Source organism: Dermacentor andersoni, chromosome 9 (assembly GCF_023375885.2).
Source record: "Dermacentor andersoni chromosome 9, qqDerAnde1_hic_scaffold, whole genome shotgun sequence".
Classification (NCBI taxonomy): Eukaryota; Metazoa; Arthropoda; class Arachnida; order Ixodida; family Ixodidae; genus Dermacentor; species Dermacentor andersoni.
In genome coordinates, this window is record NC_092822.1 from 27,602,778 (window position 1) to 27,629,054 (window position 26,277).

Genomic DNA, 26,277 nt, shown 5'->3' on the forward strand with positions numbered 1-26,277 from the left:
CACGGCAATCTGCCAGTAGCCGGAGCGAAGGTCAATAGAAGAGAAATAGCGAGCACCGTGGAGGCAGTCAAGGGCGTCATCAATCCGAGGTAGGGGATACACGTCCTTTTTGGTAACCCTGTTAAGGTGCCGATAATCCACGCAAAAGCGCCATGAGCCATCCTTCTTTTTGACCAGTACTACAGGTGACGCCCATGGACTATATGATGGTTCAATAATGTTCTTGGCAAGCATTTTGCGAACTTCTGCGTGAATAACTTGACGCTCAGCTGGTGACACTCGATACGGGCGGCGATGAATAGGAGGGGCATCGCCGGTATTAATGCGATGTTTGACAGCTGTAGTTTGGGCTAAAGGACGATCGTTAAAGTCAAAAATATCGTGGTAGGAAAATAGAACGCGGTAGAGTTCACGAGCGTGCTCGGAGGGCAAGTCGGGGGCAATCATTTTCCGTAAGTCAGCGATGGTACAATTTGCCGACTGCGATGGTAGAGGAGTATCGGATGAAGTGTCGTCTACTGCAATGGATGCTACTGAGTGATCCTCGAATGAACAAAGCTGGGCCAAAGACATCCCACGTGGCAGCACTTGTGTCGTCAAGCCAAAGTTGACCACTGGCAGGCAGACGCAATTCGCCGTAATAGATAAAACTGTATGGGGTACTGTGATCCCATGTGTAAGGAGGACGTTTTGCATAGGAGCCGCGATGTAGTGACCGTCGGGGACTGGTGGGGATGACACTAGGTCAACGTAGGTCAGTGCCGAAGGTGGCAAGCGAACGAAGTCGGCGGAACTGAGGCGACTGGGGTGTGGTTCAGCAGGATCCAGAACAGGCAGGTCAAGGCGGAGAGTACTGGCGGAACAATCGATGAGAGCAGAATGTGCGGAAAGGAAGTCTAAGCCGAGGATGATGTCGTGGGGACAGTGGGCGATGACTGTGAATAGCACGATTGTTGAGCGATCGGCGAAGGAGACGCGGGCGGTACACATACCAATTACGGGGGCTGTTCCGCCATCGGCGACACGGACAACAGGCGTCGTGGCGGGCGTGATAATTTTCTTGAGCCGGTTACGAAGGTCAGCGCTCATTACGGACAAATGCGCCCCAGTGTCTATGAGAGCAGACACAGAAACACCGTCGACTTGCACGTCAAGAAGGTTCAGATGAGTGGGCAAAGTCAGTAGAGGATTTGGCGGCGTAGGGAGCAATGCAGCGTCACCTCGAGGCGCTGCATCGTCTAGTTTTCCGGCTGGGAGCGGCGTCCGAAGGGAGTCGGCGAATAGGCGCGACGGGGCTGGGGAGAGCGAGATTGTCGTCGTTGGGGCGAAGGCGAACGAGAATAGGGGCGGTTCGTTGCAGGAGAATCAGTGGCGGCATTATCGGAGCGTGCGGCATAGGGACGAGAAGGGCCACCTGAGGGGCGAGAGTAGGCAGTATAAGTAGGCCGGCTCGGGGAACTCCAGCGACTACGACAGTGCCGAGAAATGTGCCCGATTCGATGGCAGTGGAAACAAATAGGCTTGTCGTCAGCAGTGCGCCATTCAGATGGGTTGCGGAAACGTGGTGGGTAAGAAGATGCGGGACGGGGCGAAATCGAAGAAGCCGGGCGGGTATTAGGGCGATGGGCCGAGCAGATGGTGTGAAGACCCATGTTTTCAAACTCCTGGCGGACAACTGCCTGGATCAGTGAGACCGTGACTGCAGATGTGTTGGTGGGACTGGAGTCGAAGGCAGCCGGATAGGCGGCCTCGATCTCACGCCGGACGATCCTGGTAACATCGGCAGTGTTGTTGGGACGAGGAGCGTCGGCACAGGAAGATGTCGCTGGGGTGTTGGGCAGACGGGCAAACTGCTGGTCAATACGTCGGCTTTTGGCGAGTTCCAGGCGGCGGCACTCTCTTATAACAGCATCCACCGTCGCTACGTTGTTGCAAACGAGCAAGTTGAAGGCGTCATCGGCAATGCCTTTGAGGATGTGGGAAACCTTGTCTGACTCAGTCATGTGGGTGTTAACTTTGCGGCACAGAGCCAAGACGTCCTGAATGTACGTGACATAGGGCTCTGTTGACGTCTGCACACGGCCGGAAAGCGCCTTCTGCGCGGCAAGTTGTTGACCGTAGGGGTTGCCGAACAAGTCTCGAAGCTGTGTCTTAAGTGAATCCCAACTGGTGAGCTCATCTTCGTGCGTGCGATACCAAACTCGAGGTGTGCCACCGAGGTAAAAGACTACGTTGGCGAGCATAATAGTAGGGTCCCACCGGTTATTGCGGCTGACGTGTTCATACAGGCTGATCCAGTCATCGACGTCTTCCCCATCTTGGCCCGAGAATACGCCAGGATCACGGGGAGCGGGGAGAGTGATGTAGGTCGTCGAAGTGGCAGCAGGTGTCGGAGCCGGCGGAGTCGGGTTGTCGTCGCCGGGAGCCATGAAGGAAGGCTCGACGTACCGTCCACTGCGAAGCTCCGTGACGAGGTACAGGGAACGTCCACCTCCACCAGATATGTTACGTAGGAAGACGCAGACGAAAAGCTATGTACAAATATATTTACAAGGAAAATACGCTGCGCTTGGCCAAGAGGCAACAGCCCGCGCTAGCTTCTTATCGTCGTCGTCGTCTTCACACTGCTGGCCTTTCGTGATCGCGCATATTGTGCCGTAGCAATATTGTAATGTCCTGCTTTTGAGCAGAGAAACGAGTATTTGCGTTTTTTTTTTTTGTTTCGTGTCGAGTCAGCGCTCCTTCCTAGGCGGGGTTCTAATTTCAACTCTTCCCTTTTACTTTATTTTCATTACATTTTCTTCACTTGCGTCTCACCCCATTCCGTCTGCACTTACGCACCTACATTTGCGCGCGGAAATCGAAATTCAGACACGTCATCCACGCAGGCCGCGAACCGCTCATAGTTTCGCTCTCCTCCTCCTCCTCCTCCTCCTCCTCCTCCTCCTCCTCGCTTTTCCTGCGCACTTCTCTTTCCTCATCCCGCGTCGCCCTCCCCGACGACGTACTTCGCGAATTTCACCGCATACGCCACACATTCGCGCAATATGCCAGACCTATCGTCCACCTACCTCGCCTCGAATTGATCCTCCCCGCACACAGTCCCTGCTCTACCTCTGAACCCCCTCTCTACCCTGCCCTTTCCAAACCCACCCTTTCCTTTCCTCCCTTTTCCCTGTCGACACCAGGAGGGCCCAGAGCCTAACGCAAAAAAAAAAAAATCGAATTCCTTTCTCAAATGTGAGACGGCAGCATACGCTCCTCCAAAGACCGCTCCGTTAGCACACGTTGTACGCGGTCTCTTCGAAGAAAGCTAGAGGCAGTCGGCCCTCTTCTCTCGCCCCCCAACTCGCTTTGAGTTAATATATTGCATCGTGTTTTTAATACCGCGGCTGCTTTTTGCCTTAAAGAAAAATGAAAACGCTTGTCTCGGATGTATTTCCGTGTCCTCCTGTCGCCTTGCGCATAGTGATTTCCTTTGATCCTAATGCGTTATTCATTTCGATCGCGTCCGTACCGCACCACCCGCAGGCGCGCCGACACGAAAATCCAGCCCTCGATGCGGGTTCAAACGGACCGCCTTGACTGCCGTCCGCGGCGCCTGTGGCTGCGAAATAGCGGGATGTCGCGTGCTCGAAGTCTTTGTAGAGGTTCTAGCGGCGCGTCGGCCGGCTTCTATACAGGTGAAGCCTTTGCTTTCTTTTTGTTTAAATTCTGTATACCTCGAGGCATATATCTGACCTATGCAAATGCTCCCGTCATCTGAGCACGTCGCTTCCGGTCGATATTGTAGACAAAAAATTTCGTTTCGTAAATGTCGTCCCTACCCTAGATCAAACTTTCGAAACGACAGAGAAGAATGACCGTACCCCCAGGTCAATGAATATGGTAACAGGCTTTGATGATTTCATTAAAACTTCTTTCTGGGCGAGTTGTTGCATATTTGACATTTAAGTTGTAACAGCGCAAACACATATAACCACAAGGTACCAAGGACGAGACCTTGGTACCTCGTCCTTAGTACCTTGTGGTTGCATGTGTTTGCGCTGTTACAATTTTTATGTCAAGGCTTTATGATAACGGTCTACATCAGGCTGCATTCGGGAATGACGTGTGCCGCTAATCTATGTCGCCGCCACGACGACTTTAAGCCACACGCGTTCAAGCGCGAACACAAAAATGTACGGATTTAACCTGTTGAAAATACAGGTACATAGAGATAAAAAAAACGCGCAGTGTTTTATATCTGCTAGCCTTATCATTCGCTCAGATGTTAATGCGACCACTCAGAAAGGTGTTCATCCTGGCCTGATTTCCTTCCCGGACCGGAACTAATTTTTAAGGGAAGCTTTGTTTGCCTACCCCTCCTTGGTTTGCTTTCTGTCCGTCACTTTCTTGCCGTGTAAAGCAGACCGATCTCGGAGCCAGTCTAATAGTAGACCGGGTCGGTCTTTGAAATAGTTATACAAAGCTGATACAAAGGGTTACGGAATCTGTCTAACCAAAGGTGATGGCAATCGCGAGCCAATTCTTACACCAGTGTATACGTGTCCCATCAATGGTGTTTTAATGTGATTTGCAATGTGAGGCGATCATCTGAGCGGTGAAATCCTGATAATGGTATCGCGTTACAGTAGCTCTGGAGCGGCACGCAGACACAGCTTCTTGGGTACGTTCTCACGGTTTAGTGTGCGTCCGTGCATCTTTGCGTGGAGACTTCGCGGGAGCCCTTCCACGCAATCTTTGAGTGCAGAGGAAAGCCATGAAGAAATATTTACAGTACTCATGACATTCACAAAGGATAGCGGCCGGGGGCGTATCTAGGGTAACCTCCAGATGTCTGTCTCTCTCTCTCTTTCTCTCTCTCTCTGTGCGTGTGTGTGTGTAAAGCAAATAGGAGAAATCAAATGAATGTCTATGAAAACAGAACAAATTCGAAAGGAAAAACGTTGGCGGTAGTAGGTTTCGAACCTGCGACCCACGCTCAGAAGCCGAGTGTCTTACCCGCTGGACTAAAGCAGCGCCTCCTATATTGCAGGCCTGTGCATTCTGCTTTATTACGTCGTGCTACTGGGGCTGAAATTTCCCTTGCAAAGCCCGGCGTGCCGAAAGCGGTGACGTCAAAATCACTGCGGCTTACTCGGGAGCGTCCCCATAAGATTCTGTAGCAGTCGGGCAAGGTAGTGTGACGTCACGGATCGAAGTGCACCGGCCTTGTGCTACTTAGGAGGCGTTGGCCAAGCTTGTCAACGCGCTCGATCGTCCGCGAGAAGTTCGTAACTCGAAGGAACGCTCAGCGGCGTCGAATTGTACAGTAATGCTTTCGCATTTACAACTCATAAGAAGTGCTTAGTTGTGCTCGGATTTTCTTGATTTTTTTTTGAAGTGCTAGTTAACGTTCTCATTTTCTAGGTATGTACTCATTGAACGATACTAAACTCAAGTAAATATATTATCATTGTTCATGTTTTTATTTGTCAATTTCGTGCGGTAAATAATAATATTCTGCGCGGCTCGCCCGGCAGCGTAAGAAGCGCTGAGAACCAAGCCAGTTGTCTTACTTAAAAAAAAAAAAAAAAAACTTGTTATTCGACGTTTTTTTCTCTATTGTGATGGCTCAACAGCGAGAAGACATTGAAAAGGAGATCGATGAGGGAGCTAAATAGTGAAATCGGCTTCTTTTTTTTTTTTTTTTACTTGCGTTATTGAAACAGTCAATATAAGCGACGTGTAACAAAGGAATCCAAGTTCTCGAGTTTTACGTGCCAAAGCCGAGATTTGATTATGAGGCACGGCGCCGTAGTGGGGGACTACAGAATAATTTTGAGCATCGGGACACTTTAAACGGGCCCCCAATGCATGGGACACGGGCGTTTCTGCATATCGCCTCCATTGAAATGCGGCCGCCGTGGCCCGGATTTGATCCGCGACCTCGTGCTTAGCAGCGCACCACCATAGCCGCTAAGCCAACATGGCGGATACGTCCAAGAGAGGACCCTAGTGTGAGTTTACAGGGTGGTCAATTTTGTGTTTTACGGAATTAAAAAAAAAAGTATGTTGCATATACGATAACTCTAGTCCACGAGCTGGATTACTCGGAGAGGTTGACATTGCTTGGGCGCGAAATCGAAACACATGTTCGAATATTTAGGAAAATCTCACTAATTAAATTTTCAAATAATTACTTTGCAGGAAATGTTGCAATTTTCGAGTTGCAGCTGGTGGGTTCGCAAAGCGTATCCGCTTGGAATGAATTTCCAGACTGACGCCAGTTTAGAGATATGCGTCAGCGAACTCGCCGCAAGAAAGATGCAGTGTTGTTCCACCTTCTTTTGTAACAAAGCGCTCTTTTGTGCATTGAAGCGCTAAAGTAACTGGGACGCCCATGTCTTTCGTCCTGCATTTGGGCAAATAATATCTAGATACTGGTGTCATCCTGGATATTCATTTCAAATGAACCTCGAAATGAGTTATGTGCATGAGAGATCAAACGTGGTTAGCTGATATTATACTTGAGATTATGAGGGGGAAAAATGGCGCTAGGTTAGGGCAGATAATCGCCGATCTACAACAATTACAGAATGGGTGTCAAGGGAAGGGACGTGGTTTCGAGGACTGCAGAGCATAAGCGGGTATGATGACATTAGGAAACTTGCAAGCATAACTTGGAATCAGCTAGCACATGACACGGGTAAGTGGAGATGGCTAGAAGAGACCTTCGTCCTGCCGTGGACATGAAAACTGGCTGCTGGCTGCTAATAAGGATAAAGAATTGCCTAAACAACCTTTATCCATTTAAACCATGACGATTTGCTTTTTTGGGGAGGGGAGGGTGAAGGAACGTGCGCCTACTCGTATTTAAAAAAGGAACATTAAGATAGCAAGAAGTACCTGCTACAAACGCTTGTGTCCGACTGCATTTTTATTATGCAGCAAGCTATAAAATGATAGTCATAGAGTAAAATATTGTTGGGGACAGCAGCTGACTTACTATTAGGTACAAAAAATGCGCTTGGTGAAAGACACCCATAATCAAGCTTGTAAAAAATTTCTTGCATCGTGTGACCTTCCAAGCTGCAACGCAAAATTACAAAACGACATCACTGCCAGGTTGACGACGAGCAGTTGCAGGCAGGTGTGAGTGGAGATGACTGCGATAACGAGAAAGTATTACAGTAAGTGTCAGATATTACTGAATATATTAGTGAGTAAGCATGAGAGAGTGTCCACTTATTCCGCTGAACTGTGCTCCAACCAGAAGTTACGTGTGAGTTTCGCCTGCGAAGAGGCACGTCATAATCGCGGATCGAATCGTGTTTCAAATCACCTAACCAAATTTGAGAATTGCGTTACCTCGCGACTGAACTCTTAGGGCATCAGTAAAGCTCACACGGATTGGCCCTAACTAATACTGTGGCAGTGCTTGCGTTGCCAGAAAAACTTGCCGGATTCTCTGTGCCATCGGATACCGGAGAATCCCGCCCTTTAATATAGAATCCAGCTCTTCTATCGCAATATCATAAATTGTGGAGCCGGTTGAGAAAGGTAATTGTTATTTATGATAACTGATTGGTTCCTGAAAATAAATCTCATTTAATGTTGAAAACAAAATATTAAAATGCCTTGTCAAGCTTTAGAGAGAGGATACCAATGCGTTGTCCATTGTTTCAAGCTTTAGTACGGCAAGCGGGCTTTGCTGCATACACACTTATAGTGAGGCGAAGCATCTGCTGTTCATCGGCGTTGGATATTAAAATTCTACCTGACACTTGAAACACACCCTTTCTCTGCATTGTTCGAAAATAATCCTTGAGCCGTTGATTATTGGGGATATTTCAGCGCTGAATGCGCTGAAGAAAATTAAGAAAAACTTGGTATTTTCAGTTAGAGCAAACAAATGTACCCGGGCTGAAATCACTGTTTTTCGTTCGCAAGAGCAGCTTGCGTTTGGCCAGGTTCTTTCGCTAATAATATGTCCAACAGCGCGATTCTCAGGCGCCTGATTCTGCAGATACTTCTAACGTAGCAACATTTCCTTCGCATTTTATTTCTTTTTTTTCTTCTTCAGTCTTCTTCTTCTTCTCTTTTTTTTTTTGCGGATGGGAGTTTAGCTTTTTTCAAAAGACAGTTGCCGCCGGTGCATACGAGCACTAGTTATATCATTTATATAGGTTCACAAGAAATTTGCGGGTAGACATTGTTCGATTTGCACTTTTGTCTTCATCGGAAAGCAGGGCCCGTGGGTGCGCTGTTGCCTACGTTAATGTTTACCTTTAGTTCTTTTTTCTTTTACCTTATTTTAGAGGGAAAGACCCAAGTCGCGAAGAGAAGTGTCCTTGCTCTCGTAAATTTTGTGAAAAAGCCTCACTTGCGCTAACTACCAACAAAGCAACGTTCTTTGTAGTACTGCTACAGTAAACCTAATCTGCGTACCTTTACATGTGAGCGCTGGGATACGTTACCCGTCTACGCGCAACCAACGGCTGAGGTAGATGCATTGAATGCTGCCGAAGCGGAACAGCAATAAAAAAGTTGAGGCAGAGAAGCGAATTATTCCATATCGCAGAAATTTAGCGACCCAGTTCCAGCAAACATGAGCTTAGCGTTGAACACTGTAGATGAGCCAAGTAAAATCATAGAATGCTGGGAGCTTGGCAACTACAGGTAAACGATGTTTGTGTTTAAATTTGTGCTAAGTGATAAGCTGAATAATGATTCTTTTCCTGCTTCAAGATTAAAGGTGTATTGTTGAAGTCCAGTTTCTCACATTGAAATGAGCGCAAGAAGTGGCTGCTACCCATTTTTCTTTTTGGGAATGGGGGAGAGGCAGGTTCATGTTCAATGCACCTGCAAAGGAGTCTGGTTACCCGTACAGCGACGCATTTCCCAATGACACGTACTAGATTGTCATTTGTTTAAAATATACCTTACATGTAATTTCACAAATGCACGGCAGTTGATATGTAAAGGAATGATCCGCAAGGAGTCACGAAGTAAAAACATCCACTTACATTAGGCCTCAATTTTCATTTTTATGTTTTCCGTGAGGGGCAACTGGTAGAACAAAACAAAGCGAAAACGAGGTCCTTTTGATAGATGCCTTCGAACGCTTTTATAAAGAACAATGCCATAATTATGCAATCTACCTACGCTCTAAAAAAGTTGCTTCTCGAAATCATCCGTAATATTAACGTTAGATACTAAGCAGCACAAAGTGCTGTCTGTTCATACACAATTGAGAGGTGCCGGCAAATATACTCATTCATGTAGAGTGCTAGGCCACAAGACGACGGCCGCCTTCTATCTTGTACTCTTAGGAAACATTACATAAGATCACTGAGGAAGTATGTATTGCCAATAAGTGTTAACTAGAACGTCAATCCACTCCGTCACAGAATTCGAGAACCTACATTTCTCGGAACTCTTGTTGAGCTAAAGATTTATGCTAAAATGAAGATGACATCCCCAGTCCTTGGCTTCAAGTCCGCAGATTTAACAAGTGCCAAAGTGAATAAATACAAATTTAATTAGTGAAACTTCTTTAGACATCAAGCGTCGCTGCAATTCATCCTGCAAGTGATGTTCGTTTCTGCAAGTAATCTAGCCGATGTAACAAAATTGCGATATCTACCACAGGTGACTAATAGTAACTCTGCTTCCACGCACATACCAAGAACAAAAGCTCCTAATAGTTATAACCGCAAAAAAAAAGTGGCCACAATATTTGTCTACCTTGTCTACTACTTGTTCCTCGTCTCTTGCTAAGCGTTCAAGGTCGGGCTACCTTGTGTATTTCTAAAAGCGACATTGTCTGAAAACATTTCTGAGATTGGGGCATTAAATTTTCATTTTTTGAAAGAAATAGCGACGGACGTGCATCGGAAGACCAGCGCGGGCCTCAGCACTTGCTCCTTCTCGCAGGAATCGATCGCCTACTAGGGGGAAGGAACTTGTACCAAATGCAACAAGTTAAGCGCCGCACTCTTCAACAAGTCCAGCGCCGAAGCTGAACCCAAACGGAAGTCACTAGGCCGTGAAACAACACCCATAGAAGAAAGAAGAAATGCTCTTGATTTACAATAGACATCGAACAATTGTATTCTCACCGTTTTTGGGTCCCGCCTCCAGAGTCGATCCTTTTCTACCTTTAGTTGCGCGAGGATGCGATGAGTTGAGGGAGAAAAATAAAGAAGCGTAGATTTCGCTTTTCTTTTCTTTTTTTCCTTTGTCGTGGTAGCCGCCGCGCAACGTTAATCCACAATGCAGCAATTCCTCACTCCTCGAAGACAAGACGTGGTTCACGACGTGGTTCACGACGATGATTTTAGATGCGTTCGTCGATTGCCTCACTGTGGGAAGAAAAGGCCCGCCATCGTCACCGCCAAGTCGAAAGCCGATGTGCACCTTCTCGAAGAGCGAAGAAAAAACACGAACTGTCGTTCTGCGGAACCACTTGTTGCCTCCGTCTTGCAGCCGATGACTTGTCTCGTCCCAGTGCAAAAGGATTACGAATCTTGCTCGTGAGTCCGCGGAGATGAATTAGCAACTCCGAAAGACCACCTCGAAGTGGCTACTTTCTTGCGTCAAAGCGGTGTCTTGCGGTTGTTGAATGCCCCAAGGAGTGATTTGTTTGTTTCCTTTTTTTTCTCTTCCACAATCGACAGCAGTCACATGCCACACGAGACGAAGCGACGGCTTAATTGCTTGCAGGCGTTCGAGATCGGTCGAGTTAAGTCGCTAGTTTGTGGGCTCGTCGAGGCACCCGTTTTTGTAGCTATCCACAAACAGAACGACACAGTTTTGGGCAACAGCATAAGAGGCAAAGCACCACGCGATGAAACACTCGGGTGAAAGGGCCAGATACTAAAACTTGGAACTGTTAAGGCTCCAAAAGAAGCTGTTGCTTTCCGAACACCTTATATGAGGGTTAGACAGGTGCGAGGAAAGAACATCAAGAGGTACTTTTGAGGTGGTCAAAAGTTCGGTGGGAGAGAAAGGGACAACAAATAACTAAAGGAAACAAGGGGGACAAGAAAAGGAAAGCGCTTCCCCAACTTCTGCGAGTCTGTGTCGTCCCGAACGGGAAAAGAAAGGTAAGTCAGTGGGGAGAACACATCGCAGCGGATTCTCCGTAGCACAGCACTCGCGGTACCCGCAGCATCCAACGTGCAGGAGCGATCTGCAGATCGCAGACGATCGCAGCGCCCCTTGGATATGACACCGCCCCCCTGTTTGCTTCGCGCCAATGAGGCCGCGCCGATTTACCGCCTGGCGCCATCTACCGGCGGCAACGGGCGTTGGCGGTTTCTGCCTCCGCGGTCAATAGGAGCGGGTCCCGCTTCGGCAGTGGGCGTCCCAGTGTGGCTCCCTTCTCTGTTTTTAGCGTTTGTTCGACTTTTATTTTTCCTTCTCCCTCTTTTTTGGTTTGTATCCCTCTCTCGGTTGACTCGCCGTCCCGAGCGTCGAATGTGGCGGCTTCCTTTGCAGCGCCAGTCAGCTGGAAAACATGCTCCGTGCTACTGGACCGAAAAGCGGTTATTCCTTGATGCGTGGCACTAGGCCACCTAGCGTTGCCTCAGAGTCTGATTGCACTTGAAAGGCTCGCTACACTGCTTGATTTTGTTTGCCCCTCGAAGTCATGATCCCACATCGCTTTCGTATACATCACTAGATTTGGTGTTCCAGACTTAGTTTTCTTTCTTCTTTACTTTTTTTTTTTTTTTTTTGCTCGGGTGGTCGTAATTTCCGTGAAAAGCGTAGTGGTGAATTTCGCGGAAAGCGTCTTGACTGAGCAAAGAGCGAATTCCGAATTTATCCCCGGTTCCACATCCTAATTTGAATATCGGTTTTACTAAGGAGGAGATGCCGTTCAAGAAACAATAACGAATGAGGACGCGGTGTTTCGACGTCGTACCAATAAAAAACTGTCACCCACACAACCGCACGTAGCACCAAGCTACAAATGATACCCGCATATGTTTCTCATAAACAAAGCTTTGAGCTTATAGAGACGTTCGTCGTGGCTCGAGGATTGAACGCGGGATCAATGCCTTTTAGGAGCTGTAGCGCTACTTTTGACCTAGCCGGGAGGCTAGCAGTATCGACAACTCCACCCAGCTTTTTTTGTTTGTTGTTCATGAAACTTTCTCTATTATATGGATTTCCGTAGAACTGATTTCCCCTATTCAGGGTCCCTATGCCCCTGCTCCCCGCACGTCTGAATATAGTTTGGGCAAATGTTCGCAATGCGAGCTTAATGGAAATGCTATTGAGTACAGTCAGTAGTTTATTGTGCGTCTATTGAACACGAGGTATTAGAGGGATGTTTTATTTGCCTCTTCTCCGCACTGTGTGCGTGCCGGTGGCTGTTGTCTTGAAGGTTATAGTACTTTGGCCACTGGGTATCAGCCCGCATAGACAACGTAGGCCCCTCGATATGAGCAACTGGCCGATGCAATTACGGAGCGAACGAGCTTTCTTTTCTTTCTAATGGCGTATGTTCTCACGAGTGTGCGGAGGTTAGAGTTATATGGCGAGCGTGAAAAGCACGAGTGGATTGCTACACGAGGACCGAGACGAGACAACCCTCTCGTCCCATACCGTTTTCGGTCTCGCATTGCGCTCTTCCGCCGTTCATACTCACTGCGGATTACCAGCCAACACATTCGGCCAGATTGCTGAGTTGCGCTATATTTTTGGTTGATTGGCTGGCTAACGTGGTCTGACGTCTAAGGAGAGAAGGAAGAGAGAATACAAGCAGGGAGACTGACCAGAACAACAACAACCAAAAGGTCTGGTTTGCTTCCGTACACCGGAGGGTAGTGGGGAGTATAAAGACCGGAAGGAAACGGAGAGATATATAAACGTATTGCATGCACACAATCACAGCCAACAGCACCACACGGAGTGTGAGAAATGCAGTAGCAGAGTTCTCCGAAAAGATTGGCTTCCAGCTGGGTTCCTCGCCCGCGCACCGAAAAAAAAAAATGTGGACGCGACCGTTTTTTGAACCCTTCCCTTACACATGGGGCCGGCAGGGCTAGGAACTGAGCTCGCGACTAAATGCAGTAGAAGGCCATAGGTACTGTGTTGGGTCACTGCGCATCAACCTGAACCTCCTGCTTTCTCCTCTCCTTTCACTAACATCACCTTCTCAAGCCTGGCACAGCAGACTGGACAAGGTCTAGTCGATTAACTTGACGAACTTTTTTGTTTTCTCACTCCCTCACGGAGTTGTGGTTTCTAAAGCTTCGGGTTTACAAGAGCAGGCCCGTGAGTTTTTTCTCTTCGCATAGTCGAAGTGAGCCTGCATCTCGAGAACCCCGCATCCTTAAGAGCAATGTTCAAGAGAGAGACAGAGATATAAAAGAAGTTCTACAATGGATTAATGGTTTAATGGATTAATGGCGGGCGGGACCAGTTTTTCTGTAAGACGTAGAAGTAAAAAAAGGAAACAACAACGCAAGAAGCAAAGCGTGGGCGCACTAGCGAAAACGTAACCACGTAAACAGGCGATGCAACAGGCAGCGGAAGCAGCAGGCCGCCAAAGCAACGAGATTACTAAAGACGAACTCGGAGAGAACGAGGACGTTGTTAGGAAGTAAGCAGCTCGGAAAAAAGAAAGACGGAGGGACGGGCTGTCTTTCAGGGAGCAGCAACCGTGGAATCATAAACGGGCCGGCTCAGCAGAAGCGGCACGTCGCACACACGAGAGAGCCTGCGTAGCGAGTGAGCTTGTGCTGGGAGGCGTGCTTGGGCGCCGCCAAAACAGGTTATCTGTCTGGGTTTGGTCCGGCCGTTGCTTCTTGCCTCGGCATCCACGAAATGGGAAACGGTGTGATGGCAGGAAAGAAAGGAAGACGCCAGAGACGGCGCGAGGAGAAAAAAGAAAAAAAGAAAGCAACAGGCGAACGATTGCGGCGGAGGCATCGCTCGGGAAAGGAACCGGCCGGTTTGGGAGAGAACCGGGGATGGCGGGGAAGGAAGGAAGGAAGACAATGGGGAAGAGTGAGGACATGAAGGGTGCTAGCGGAGGACGGAGGCAGCGATGCAGACTCAAGGAAGCAATGAAGCACTCAGGATGAAAAAGATGGGAAAGGGTTGGAAGCGCAGGACGGAGGGAGGGTAAAGAGATGGGCCGCGCTGTACTTATTCTCGCTAACAACCGTGCTGGGGCTGCGGGTAGCCGCAGTGCAGGGCGGCGCAGTACGATGCAGGACAGAGTGAGTGAGTGAGTGAGTGAGTGAGTGAGTGAGTGAGTAGGTGAACAAATATGCTATAAAGTCAGCGAGTGTAAGAGCGAACAAGTGAAAGAGTTAGTGATAAACGGGCGAGCAAATAGGCTGGAACGTGAGCGAGTGAGCGATTGACCGAAAATGAGAGAGCGAGCAAGTAACTGTTTTATAGGTGAGCGAGTGATGGAGTGAGTGATAAGTGGGTGAACAAATATGCTAGAAAGTGAGAAAGTGCGGGAGTGAGTAAGTGAGCAAACCAGCGAATGATCGAGTGAGCGCGTGGACCAACGAACGAAAAAACAAGCCTGTTTAATTAGTGAAAGACTCCGCGAATAGGTGCACAAGTGATTCTGTGAATGTGTGAGCGACTGGTGTGAGTGCAAGTCAGCGGGAATGTGGGCGAGCGAACGAGGCAATAGTGAGCAAGTTGACGAACTTGAGAATACAATTTCTGTCTAATAACCACACACAAGGTGCTGACGAGAGACACAGTATTTTTAATAACTTACGCTTAACAATTATAGAGCTGTGTTTTAGCCAGATTACAGTTACTGACTTTGCCTTAGATTTAAAGTCAAGCACGTCGATATTCAGGATGTTTTATTTTTACCTGCACGAATTTATTAAAGATTGCCTATGACAGATAGCACAATTCTAACCCTTGATCTAAATTACTCGATGAAGCGGCCGTTACTTCTACGAGAAATCAAAATGTACAATTGAACAATTAACGTAATTACGCTAATTCTATCTTTAATAAATTATTTTACACATATCGAACCTACGAATTATAGCCGCTGAGTCCGCACGGCGTATCCACTTGGAACGAATTCTCTGAACAGCTCCAGTTCCGAGATATTGATTTCCAAAGTGTCCATCGAAATGCATTGGTCTTCCAGTTAACTTCGTGCTTCAATGCATAAAACAGCGCTTTCTTAAAAAAGAAAGGGTTCCCCTTCTCTCGTCTGGTCAACTTTTGTGCCTTTCTGCATACCCTGTTTGTGTCTCTCTCGGATGGAAGTAAACATTCCGCACAGCACAAACCACTGCTGCCTGTTTGGACGATGTACGCTTAAGATTTTAGTAATGTGTTCATTGTTTTTTAGGTTTATTGGGTCAGTTTTTATCATTTTGTCTCAATTCCACACATCCATGTTCAAGATATTTTTTTCTGGATGTCAAATTCAAAATTTTCTTCTAGGAGGAACATGCGGATACGTTATGTTGGCGTAAGCACGGGATTTGAGTAACGTGACGGTTGCTTCACACTTAGTTCTAGTCGTCACAAATTACTCTACAGCTAATAACAATGGGCACTTGTGAAGATGCACAGCTGTGCCCTCTAACGAACTAGCTCTTGCTTCTGTACCCTCTTGTAGCGTTCACAAAGTTACGCCATACTAGCAAAATTGCGCGCAACTATATTAGGCTTCACGAAAGCGAAATTTGGCAAAGATAGCTACACGGTGCACACAAAAGAAAAGTTGAAAGAAATTAGAGACTAAATGAGAAGAAAACAATCACGAGAAAAAGAAGAGGGAGGAGTGGTAGCGGCTTTCGCTTCTTTCCACTTTTCTTTGACCTTGTGGTCTCGCGACAGGCAAGGCGCGCTTCCTTCATCTAGGAAAGGCAACAAGCCCCGCCGTGCCGATGAGATTGAATCGACAGAGGGGGAGAGGAGGAGTATATGAAGGCGGTAGGAGAGAGAGAGAGAGTGAGAGAGAGAGAGTCGTTGCCTGGACGGTGCTGCGGTGGCGACTGCACTAACGAGATTGCAGGAAGGAGCGTCCAACACGACGATTGGCGTCTTCGTACAGGCTCGTAGCACCGAGAGGAGGGCCAATGGGAAGCGTCAACTCGATTAAGAAGTGGACAAGCACCCCCCCCTCCCACCGCACGTCGTCCAAGTGGACCGAAAAAAAAAACGTTATTTCCTGGTGGGCAAGGAAAGGAGTGAACGGAGATGCCAGGAGGCCCGAGCAAGACGTCGAGATTCGTTACTGCTAGGGACGTTCTGAGAGTAAGTTTAGTCATTTGTTCTCTTTCTTTTTTAGAGAGAGTGAGAGAGAGCGAGGGAGCGACCGAGAGAGAGAGAGAGAGAGAGGGTGGTACACCTGGAGGAACTAACAAACGCCATAAGAATCCACGCCCGTTGCTGGTTCAACGACGGAAGGAGCGTCAGTGGAGGAGGAATGACGCATGCGCAGAGAGCCGAAGAAGAGAGAGTAGCAACAAACAGGCGGTGCCCGAGGTTATTCGAATGCAAATCACAATGGCCGACAGACGTGTGCCGACAACGTAGTAGCCAATGGAAGTGCGTGCGACGCACTTCCGCGGATGGCACGTGCTACCCACGTGCCATCCGGTATGAATTGGCACGTGGGTAGGTGTGTCCGTCATCCGTGAACGGCTACAGATCGCGTATGGTGAACAGGTCATGCCTCAGACATTGCATCGCAGGGTACCGAGTTTTACCAGAGCTGTTTCTTCAAAGTCATTTCACGCTACGACAAATGTCTCAATGTCGGTGGCGACTATGTAGTGAAATAGTGCAAGGCGTACAGTTCATGATGCCATGGTGTATTTTTTCTTGGCAGTAAAGTTACCGTGTGAAAGTAAATGACGAAACTAACTTTCGGAACGTCCCTGGTAATTTGATGGTGGCTGCTGCCGCTGCTGCAAGGACGGCTGAGAGGAATGGTACATATGAATAAGTAAGTTGCCGCCCCACTTAGAGGCTTGTACTCTCTTCTGTGCCTTCCTAGCCCTGTAGTGCGCAAAGTATCTGATGTACAAAGCTGAGGTTTTTTATTAAACCCTTAACTGCCACGACAAATGTTGAACAATTGATTAAAAGTGCATATTTGTTTAGACGTACATTTTTTTTGCTGCAATTACCCTTTTCTTTTTATATAAACTACGATACCAGGAATGTCAATAGCACTTTAATGTTCTCGTTGAAAAAATGGCAAAAGAAATAGCGCGTTACTTATTGGGTTAAAATTGTTTGGCTGCAAACTTCAGTTGCACGTGCACGAAAGAACAATACATAAGACTGGAGTTGCAGAAGGTCCCCTTGACTCCACAGCATGCAGGTGATCGAATGAATCCAAGAATTCGGGAGGCCGATTGTTTTGGTCAAAACGGCTCCTGTTCCGCGCACTGGCCACATGGTTTTACTCGTAGTAAGCGCTTCTACTGCTTGATGATTTTTCATAGTCAGAATCTCCATCACTCTGACTGTCCAGCAACTGCGCATCGTCACTGCAACGATTAACTGGAACGATCTGGCAAGTCGTCGGTAATTAGAGGTTTAAGCAAGGAAAACAACGCGTAGCTTATGCTAGATTTATTTCATACGTTGCAGTAAATCAATTAGTATAGCAATAATTTTTAACTGAAATTCACATTTTATTGTAATTTATCATACAAATGTGCTATCTATGGCCAGAAATAAAGGTGAACAAGTTATAATCTTTCCTTGATGTGAAATGCCGTTTCAGCTTTGCAAAGTTAGACATTGCGAGTTAGGAAGTTCGACAGTTGTTCGACATTGTGAGTGTTCATGTCATTTGTCTGTATATTGCTTGTTTTTTTTTCTTTTCTTTTTCTGGTGCCATTGGGGATTTCATTTTGTATGCCAAGCGAGGAGCAGTATCTGGTGCCACCTAAGGGCGCTAGCCTCTCCTTCAAAATCATGTTACTTCTTATAAGAAAAAAAAAAGGGGGCCGTAGTAGCTAGCCAAACGCGATGCTCTACCCAAGGTGTTCTGTGTTTATCTTATCTGTCATTGCGTCGGTTTGTGCCTCGTTACAACTAAAAAAAAAGTTGCAGCAGATTTTTCATTCGCCATACAACAGCAAGAAAACACATGGTATCACGCAAGAACAGCATCGGCTACAGCTCGCCCTCTTAACAGGTAATGCTGTCTCCGCGTAACCCTGCGTACTTACGGGCGGAGCTTGCGTAGAAAAACGAGTATTTCTCAGTGAATACACGCACAGCGACCTTACAGCGCAATGGGTCAACAAAAATGCCCAAAACATCGCGCGAGAGAAGGAAAATAGCCCTAAACCCCGCACCGTGAACAAATACACTGACATAATGTGCGTCCGCACAAGCACGTGACGTACGAGGCGACAGTAATTAAATATCCACGTTAGTACTACCAACAAACTTCTTCCCTGGGCATTTGCAGAATGGAGACCGCACGCGTGCATCTACCCGTTAGTAGAGTTCAATAAATTATTGCAACCTGTCGTCTCGGTCACGTACTGAAACGGACACAACCTCGCCTCGTCGAGTGTCCTCTTTTTGTGAGCGAGGCTGCCGTACGGAAGCCGAACTGTTTTGGAAGTTTTTTTAAACCATTTCAATTTTTTGGCATGCGTTTCTCTGTTGTCATTTTCATCATGCCTCCTCCCGACAAGACGAATTATCGTCGTACCATCGATTTCATTGATTGATTGATTGATTGATTTTGTTTGACGCCCCAAAGCAACACTGCTGCTACGGGAGACGCCCTACTGTAGGTACCTGGATTCACTCTGGCCACCTGCGGTTCCCTAACGTGCACCTAAATCTCAGTACCCGGAGTCGAACCTGCAACCTTCTGCGCAGCAGCAGAAAACCACGGACATTGCGTCACCGAGGGCCGGTGCTAAGCCTCGCGTTCCTTTCCTGCGACTCGCTGCGTGCACTCCCTTGGTGTCGTTAGTTCTTTGTAAGATATTAACCGGCCGTGGTTGCTCAGTGGCTATGGTGTAGGGCTGCTGAGCACGAGGTCGCGGGAGCGAATCCCGGCCACGGCGGCCGCATTCCTATGGGGGCGAAATGCGAAAACCCCCGTGTGCTTAGGTTTAAGTGCACGTTAAAGAACCCCAGGTGGTCGAAATTTCCGGAGTCCTCCACTACGGCGTGCCTCATAATCAGAAAGTGGTTTTGGCATGTAAAACCCCATAATTTAATATTTTTAAATTTTTTAAGATATTGACCAATAAAGCCAGAGGCACTTGAAAAACATTAGCAAATAGGAGGACTGCCCTATTTCGCAGCGACGTGCTATGCTCATAGCTCCGACGATTTCTTGTTTTCCGCTAGGATTGTTCATGAATCTTACGAAAATCACGATGAATAAGAACAGTAAGAGTGAGGTGTCTGCCAGAATGCCTATTAGGAAGTTCAAGAAAAAAAAAATAAGGAGAGCTCACCATTTTTCACAATCTCGGGTACTTACAAGGAGGCTTTTAGAGGTTCCTTGTGGAAGTCCCGAAAGAGAGATTGAACAATGCACTAAAGAATTAAAGAAGAGATAGTTCGAAGCGCAGGCAAGCACTTCGCGATATAAAACTAACTGTCAGCTTTTCACGAGAACACTGAACACTGAGAAAAGACAGGAAGCGTAAACAGAAAGAATTGGGGGCCCCACGAGAGCTAGACCACGGAACGCAAGCTATGAAGCTTAAATTTTAATAAATTTCAGTTCTGCACGCAATAAGGAACCTTAGCGCGCACTCGCGATAGTAACAGGAGTGAAATGGTAAGGTATGCAAAAACGGCGCGAAAGCAGACATTCTTGCAAAGAAAACAAAAAAAATACGTAAGAAAGGACGAATCAATTAGTCATGATCATAGTCCCTCGTATGATGCTGGTGACGTTTTTTTTTTCTATTTCTTGACGCTCTTTGACCATATCACTGGCCCCTGCGCCATAAAACCCTATAAATCATGATAACCATGCTGATGCCTTTCTTAAGCACCATGGCCGAAGCGAACAATACACAGTAATAACTGCACCACGGCTCACGAGGGAACGACCTGGGCAGAGATAAAAAAAAAAATGTTGAGGGAAAACTGCGCGCGAGCGAGTCAGCAGATTGCGCTAGTGGTGAAGATCGCGCTATCAGCAGCTCACGCCAGTGGTGAAATATCGCGCGCGCTCTGCTTTTTCTCGTGGTATTTCGCGAGCTCTCGGCAGTTCCGGCACTGCAACGCACGCGCGATGTAAACAACGTGGCATTCCGGCGGCATTCCTGCGCCGCTTCAGACGCCGAATGTCGCAGCGATGAACGATCCGTGATCAACTCGAACGATAGCAACTTCAGTGCACCGGTTAAACAGACCGTTTGTGGCATTCCTGCGCATCCTCCCATGTGTACTGAGCGCTCACTCTCTCCCTCTTTTCATCGTTACATTCGCCCTTTCCCTTACCCCCAGTGTAGGGTAACAAACCGGCCGCTCTTCTGGTTCATCTCCCTGCCTAACCTGCCTCCCCCTTACCGGTTCATCTCCCTGCCTCCCCCTTACCACCCTCTCTCTGCCTTCATTTCTCTATCTCCTCTTCTCTCTCTCTCTACCTAACTTTCTCTCTTTCTCTTTCTCTCTCTCTCTATGTCTCTCTCTCTCTCTTTCAGTAGCGCCTCAGCCACCTCCTGGTGTGAAGAGCGCATATGTGCCGTCGCGCCGCCATTCTCTGCTCTTAAAGCGGCCGGGTCGTCGAGAATCGTCAACAGGGTTACGAGAGAACGCTCGCTGAAGCGACGACAACGGGAAAAGATCATGTTTGACAGTTTCCTCATTATCGCAGTCATCACCAGCGGCACTCTTGGTCGCTATGACACGAAAAAAAACGACAACAAAGTGTTCTCTGAAAGCCACGCCTCGAGGTCCACGCCTCGAGGCTGTTCACGACGCCAAACTTGAGGTACTTGAATCCGTTAGCCTTGGCCGTGGGACACACGGGCACACAGCGTGGGACACACAGATCCGATATTTCATTGCGAAGTTTAAAGACGGCCCAACCACGCAAACGTGAGTGAAAAAGAAAGAGATGAAAAAGAAAAACATAAAAGAAAGTTAGTGTGGTCAGATTCATTTGCGCATTAATGAACTACAGGGAGGTCAATATTAACACGTAGTCATCAAATCAGCATCAGTCACCAACGCAGTGTTTATCTGGGACGTTAGGCCCCATGAATAAATCTGGCTAAATTAACCAAACACGACGACTTACGAATCACCTCGTAAAAAAGAAAAAACTCACTTGGCCAGTGGTGAACTTTGAGGTCACCAGGAAGGTTGGCCGTCGCGTTGCGGCTATCTTGCCGAAGGACACGTTTGACAAAAGGCTTTTATACGACGGATAGTCGCTTCTGAGGCGCCAACCAGCACGGCGCGTTGGAATGCGCGAAAGAGCGAGAAAAGGGGGAAAGAAGAACTACCGGCGTCCTTAACGCGCACCGCGTCCCAACGGCGTGCGTGATCATCCATCAAAGCAGACAGTTCCCACTGATATAGGCCGCGCAGCCATGGCACCCGACATTTCCTCACCCGTCGTCACCCCCGTACTTCGCCCTCGCCACCCGGCCGTGTCCCGGCTTCTTCCGTTTGGCGCCATGCAGCTGGACTTGTCGGCTATGCGTCAGGAAATGTTCCCCATGATCTCGACGGTCTCAGAAATGTCCCGATTTGACTAAGCGGGAGCACCGTCCGCGCGAGTTCCTTGCGCTCCCCGAGAAATGACGTCATCGAGCACTGTATTTACGACGCCATGTTCGGGTGGTCGTTCGAGAAAGCTGTGAGCGTGCTACGAAGGTGGTGAAATACATCCTTAAAGCTGTATTACGACAGTAACCGTGTATGCAAGATACCATGCTGGTTTCTTAGCACCAGTATAGAGACCTCAGGATTGAGCTCCGGACAGCTTTAGGACACTTAGGTGACAGGCCTTTCGCAGAAGCGAAGGTCTTGTGACGGTCGCCCCATTGCGTCTGCGGTGTACAATGCCACAAATTTGCTGCTGCTCTTCTTGAAATTCAGCAGCTTCTAGGACCGTTTGTGATTCACTGAACGATGAACGCTCCAATGTGTGTGTGCGTACCAGTGGAAAGTGTGAATTTCTCTCTTACTTCTCATGTTTCAGTCCCCTTTCTCCCTTCCCCCGTGCAATATAGCCAACCAGGCTCAGCCTGGGTAACCTTCCTGCCTTTTCTATATGACTTCTCTGTCACTATTATGCAGACACCAACGCTTCCCTATTGTGCGTCGTTTGGAGCATCACCAGAGTGCCCTGAAACGACCACCTGACTATCCATGCGATGAATAGCTGGTTCCGAGGGGCTCAATTTTGCCTTAATCACAACCATATGAAGAAACACAATGAAAGCAGAAAGATCGCAGGGAGAATTAATCGTTTTGTTTAATGGCGATAAAGAAATAAGGCAAGGGGAAATAAACATGGAAAAGATCATTTGGTCCAGGACTAGGATATCTAGGACTGAGTTTGACGCACTTTAGGTAGGGGCGGCCATTTTAACTATTCGTGTTAAAGCGTGAAAGAGTACAATGTCAACAAGAGTTCTGGCCACAGTGGTTACTGGCACAGGAAATTTACTATCCCCTGCAGTTAACTATGGGCGCATTGAAATCTACGCTTAGTATTTCATTGTATGAAAGTCCGTGGTGTACGCACAAAGAAACTCATTACGACTCTTAAAAAAGTACATAATCTGCACTTGGGGGCCTGTGAAATTATTCAACTATAAAAGCTTTGATTGTCAGTCCAAACTTTGACCATGACGAAATCGACGTCCTCTATATCGGCCATTCTTTGGACTTGTAACGATTCCTAGAAAATGATAGCGACTCCTCTGCCACGAGAGCCTGTATATTTACGATAAATTATGCAGCCGGTCTGCGTGACCTTATTGTAACTAATATCGGAATGTAGCCAGGTTTCTGTTATCATTAGATAGGGGTGACAGGTGACTTCCCAAATCACTTTCCAAATTGTCAAGGTTTCCGACAATGCTACGGAGATTAATGTTTACGCATTGAAATATTTTTTTTCTCTGCGTGGTTGATTCATAGCGCACGGGTTCTTTCACTATAGGTTCTGTACCCACGGAGATCATTTTATTCTACTGTCGTCCCATTGAAGCAACTTGACACCCTTTATTTTGTCATGTACAGGCGTTTTCTTTTATGCCATGTGGGCACAAAAACACTTGCTAAGATGGAAAAGATTTCTTGCCTTTTAACATAAAACAGTTCTTCAGGACATTAAATTTTTTCCCTGCGGTCAAAAAATTTGACAGTAATAGGTTGTGATTTGCCACGTTGCCACCGTCCAAGTCTATGGATTTTTTCGACTGAGTTTGCATCTCCGCCCAACGTTTTCTCGAACACACTATCGACTACGCTATCGACAAGACTGTCCGCAACTTCATCAGTCGTTTCCGTAACGCCAAACAGCACCAGATCGTTCTGCCTGCTCCAACCTTCGAAGTCAATGAGCTTAGTATCCAAGGTCTGATGGTTCTTTCGAAACCTGCGATCCTAGCACCGGCTTCTTTGAATAATACAGACGATTCTTCGACTATCCTTAACTTAGATTCAATATTGCAGCGCCTATTCCAAATGCTTCAGAAGAACTTCAGTTTGGTCTAGTTGGTGTTTACTGCATATCATATTGACCGTAACTAAAGACGGGGACAGCGGAAGAGAACAAAAAATACCGCCCGTGTTGTTTATGTGTTCTCTTCCGCTGCCCCCGTCTTTAGTTGCGGTCAATATGATCTTTCAAATGCTGTTCTGCCGGTGAAGTAGCTGCGCTAAATGTTCAGTGGTGTGTGGTCCCGGATTGGACTCAAAGTCCCCGCCCACCATGGGCAGTAATAAGAATACATCACTTATAGCAATACACCAAAATCGCAGTCTGTTTGAGCACGCTGATGGACAAAAAAAGAAGTATCACTAGTTTTAACACACAAAACTCGGCTACTGACATGCACATTGAAAAGCAGCGGATTCCTCACGATACTTTCGGGGTGAATGAAGGAGTAACACGAGAGCGAGCTACCTAAATCCAGCTGGGGTTACGTAGATGGCATCGGGAAAAATTGTTTTTAGTCTTTGGCGAGAGACGGCGCTTCCCACACATAGCCACAGTGACGGTGGTCATGCGCCGCTGACACTGTTAAGACGACGTCATTCACATGCGCGCGGCTGCTGACAAGGAAACGGGCCGTGGGACCAAACCAGTCGAACCTTGCGATACGCCAGGCTCCGCTGCTGTACCGATGAGCGAAATTTCCATACAGAGAAACAGCGAATTCATCAAGGTGTGTTTTCGAGAATCCGGCTTACATGCCCGATTGCTTGCTTGCTTGCTTGCTTCATTCATTCATTCATTCATTCATTCATTCATTCATTCATTCATTGAGTTTGCCAACCGAACGAAACACTGGGGCAATAAGAGAGGAACGGAGAGGAACGAACTAATTTCGACCACCTGAGATTCTTTAATGTGAACCTAAATCGAAATATTCGAGCACCCCTCTTTCTTCGTTTCTCATTCATCGAAATCCGGAGAAGTAGCAAAGCACCCAGAACAATACAGCGAACTTAACAAGCCTGATAAAAAATAACGCAGTCTAGACAGTTTGGAAAGATTCGGTTCAGCGAAACCCACAGTGCCGCGCACCGGCTTTCAGCGTACGCCAAAAACAACAGTTTGGAGAAAGGATTGCCTCGGGCACAACGGGTCTGTTGAGAGTCCAGAGGCGCGAACCACCACCCCCCGCGCCTGATCTTAAACAGAGTCATAGCTGCCAGGAGGCAATCTGCGCACAGTCGGTGGGCGTGGAATCGAACGATCGTGGACGCGGCAACAAGAACACCAAGACGGCCGCGCTTCGCAGTGCGTCGCAGGCGGGCTCCAGATTGGAGACGGCGCGAAAAGGTGGCGTAATTTAAAACTTTGGGCAATCGACCCACGCGTCCCCGCCGCAACCTTCGGGCAGCCGCTCCACCCCCTCGCCAAGCCTTCCACCCCTCACCCCTCCCACCTCCTTCGTGTTCCTGTGTAAGAGCCGAACACTCTCCTCCCCATTCAACACTCCGCCTCGCTGACGGCGTCCGCCGCCGCCGCTCCGACGGCGATGTTTGCATCGCACTCGTGAGGAAATCGGGGCTATCGCTTTCCGATGAGAGCAGGCGGTAATTAAACACAATTAAAAAAAAAAAACGCCGCGAAGCCTGGAGGGGCATCTAGGCGCGAGTGCGACACTGGATTGGGCGCCGGGAGACTCGTTAAGTGAGGGAGTTTCGCGGAGAGGAGAGAAATAAAAGGTGAGGAAAAAGGCACGCGCTCGCTGTCTCGATCGGTTTTACGCTCGCGTTTACGACGACGAAAACAAAACTGAAGTGCTCATTCGTATTCCGGCTAGCTGATCTTAGAGAGGCGCCTGAGATAAGGCTTTTATCTTCACCTTCTACGAAGGTGTTCCGCAATCAACTCGAAACCGCAGGCATAGCAATGGGCGTTATCGGCCGATCCTAAGATGGATGAGTGTGCGTTGGCGTATGGGGGGAAGGGGGAGGGGCAAGGCCCAGGGCGCAATCAACAAAGTGTTTCTACACGTGGGTAAGGCCAGACAACAAGCGCACTCCTATGGAAAAGGTCGGGCGAACGGAAATGCAGGCTTAATGTCATCAGGCGAGTTCTACGTGCTTCTGTAAAATCATATCTCACGCTAGCTTGCTTTGGCGCTGGGGGGAGCGTCGGACCTTCGTAGAGATATGGAAACGAAAATTGGGCTCCTCCCACTTTTCGAGCAGCTTCGCCCAACGAGATCGCAGCAAGAGATACCGCAATGACCGAGGAGGCACTGCAGTGTGGTGACTTTCCAAGTAAAAAATAAATATGGTTGTGCGTCACTTGTAACTCACGCGAGGTTACAGTTCATCCCAGCACCGTTATCTCCGAACAATATCTTGGAACCATGATTGCGCAAATCACAGCTACAGAAGGCCGCAAGAGAACTGCTGTGATCCATGAAGTGAACCGGACTGAGTGACCGTCTGGGGCACAACGTCAATGACTCCATTCACATTGAGTATTAAACTTATTTACATTTCTAAATCATTTCTTCGCTTATCCCCTTCCTCATTGCAGAGTTTCTAGCCCGACAACGTCCTAGTTGCCATCTTTACATTTCATTTATATTTTTACCGCTGTCTGTACGTGCGTGCATGTCAATG

At 47.8% G+C, this 26,277-nt stretch overlaps 1 protein-coding gene across 3 annotated transcripts in view; it reads right to left on the bottom strand.

Annotated features, from left to right (window-relative positions):
* Positions 1-12,607, bottom strand: part of bma (SCY1-like protein bma) — a 426,844-nt gene extending 414,237 nt beyond the window's left edge. For all 3 annotated transcript variants that reach the window (XM_072284465.1, XM_072284464.1, XM_050175166.3), the window contains exon 1: positions 10,107-12,607. The gene's annotated coding sequence lies outside the window, so the exon portion shown is untranslated. The remainder of the gene's footprint in view (positions 1-10,106) is intronic.
* Between the last annotated feature and the right edge of the window lie 13,670 nt (positions 12,608-26,277).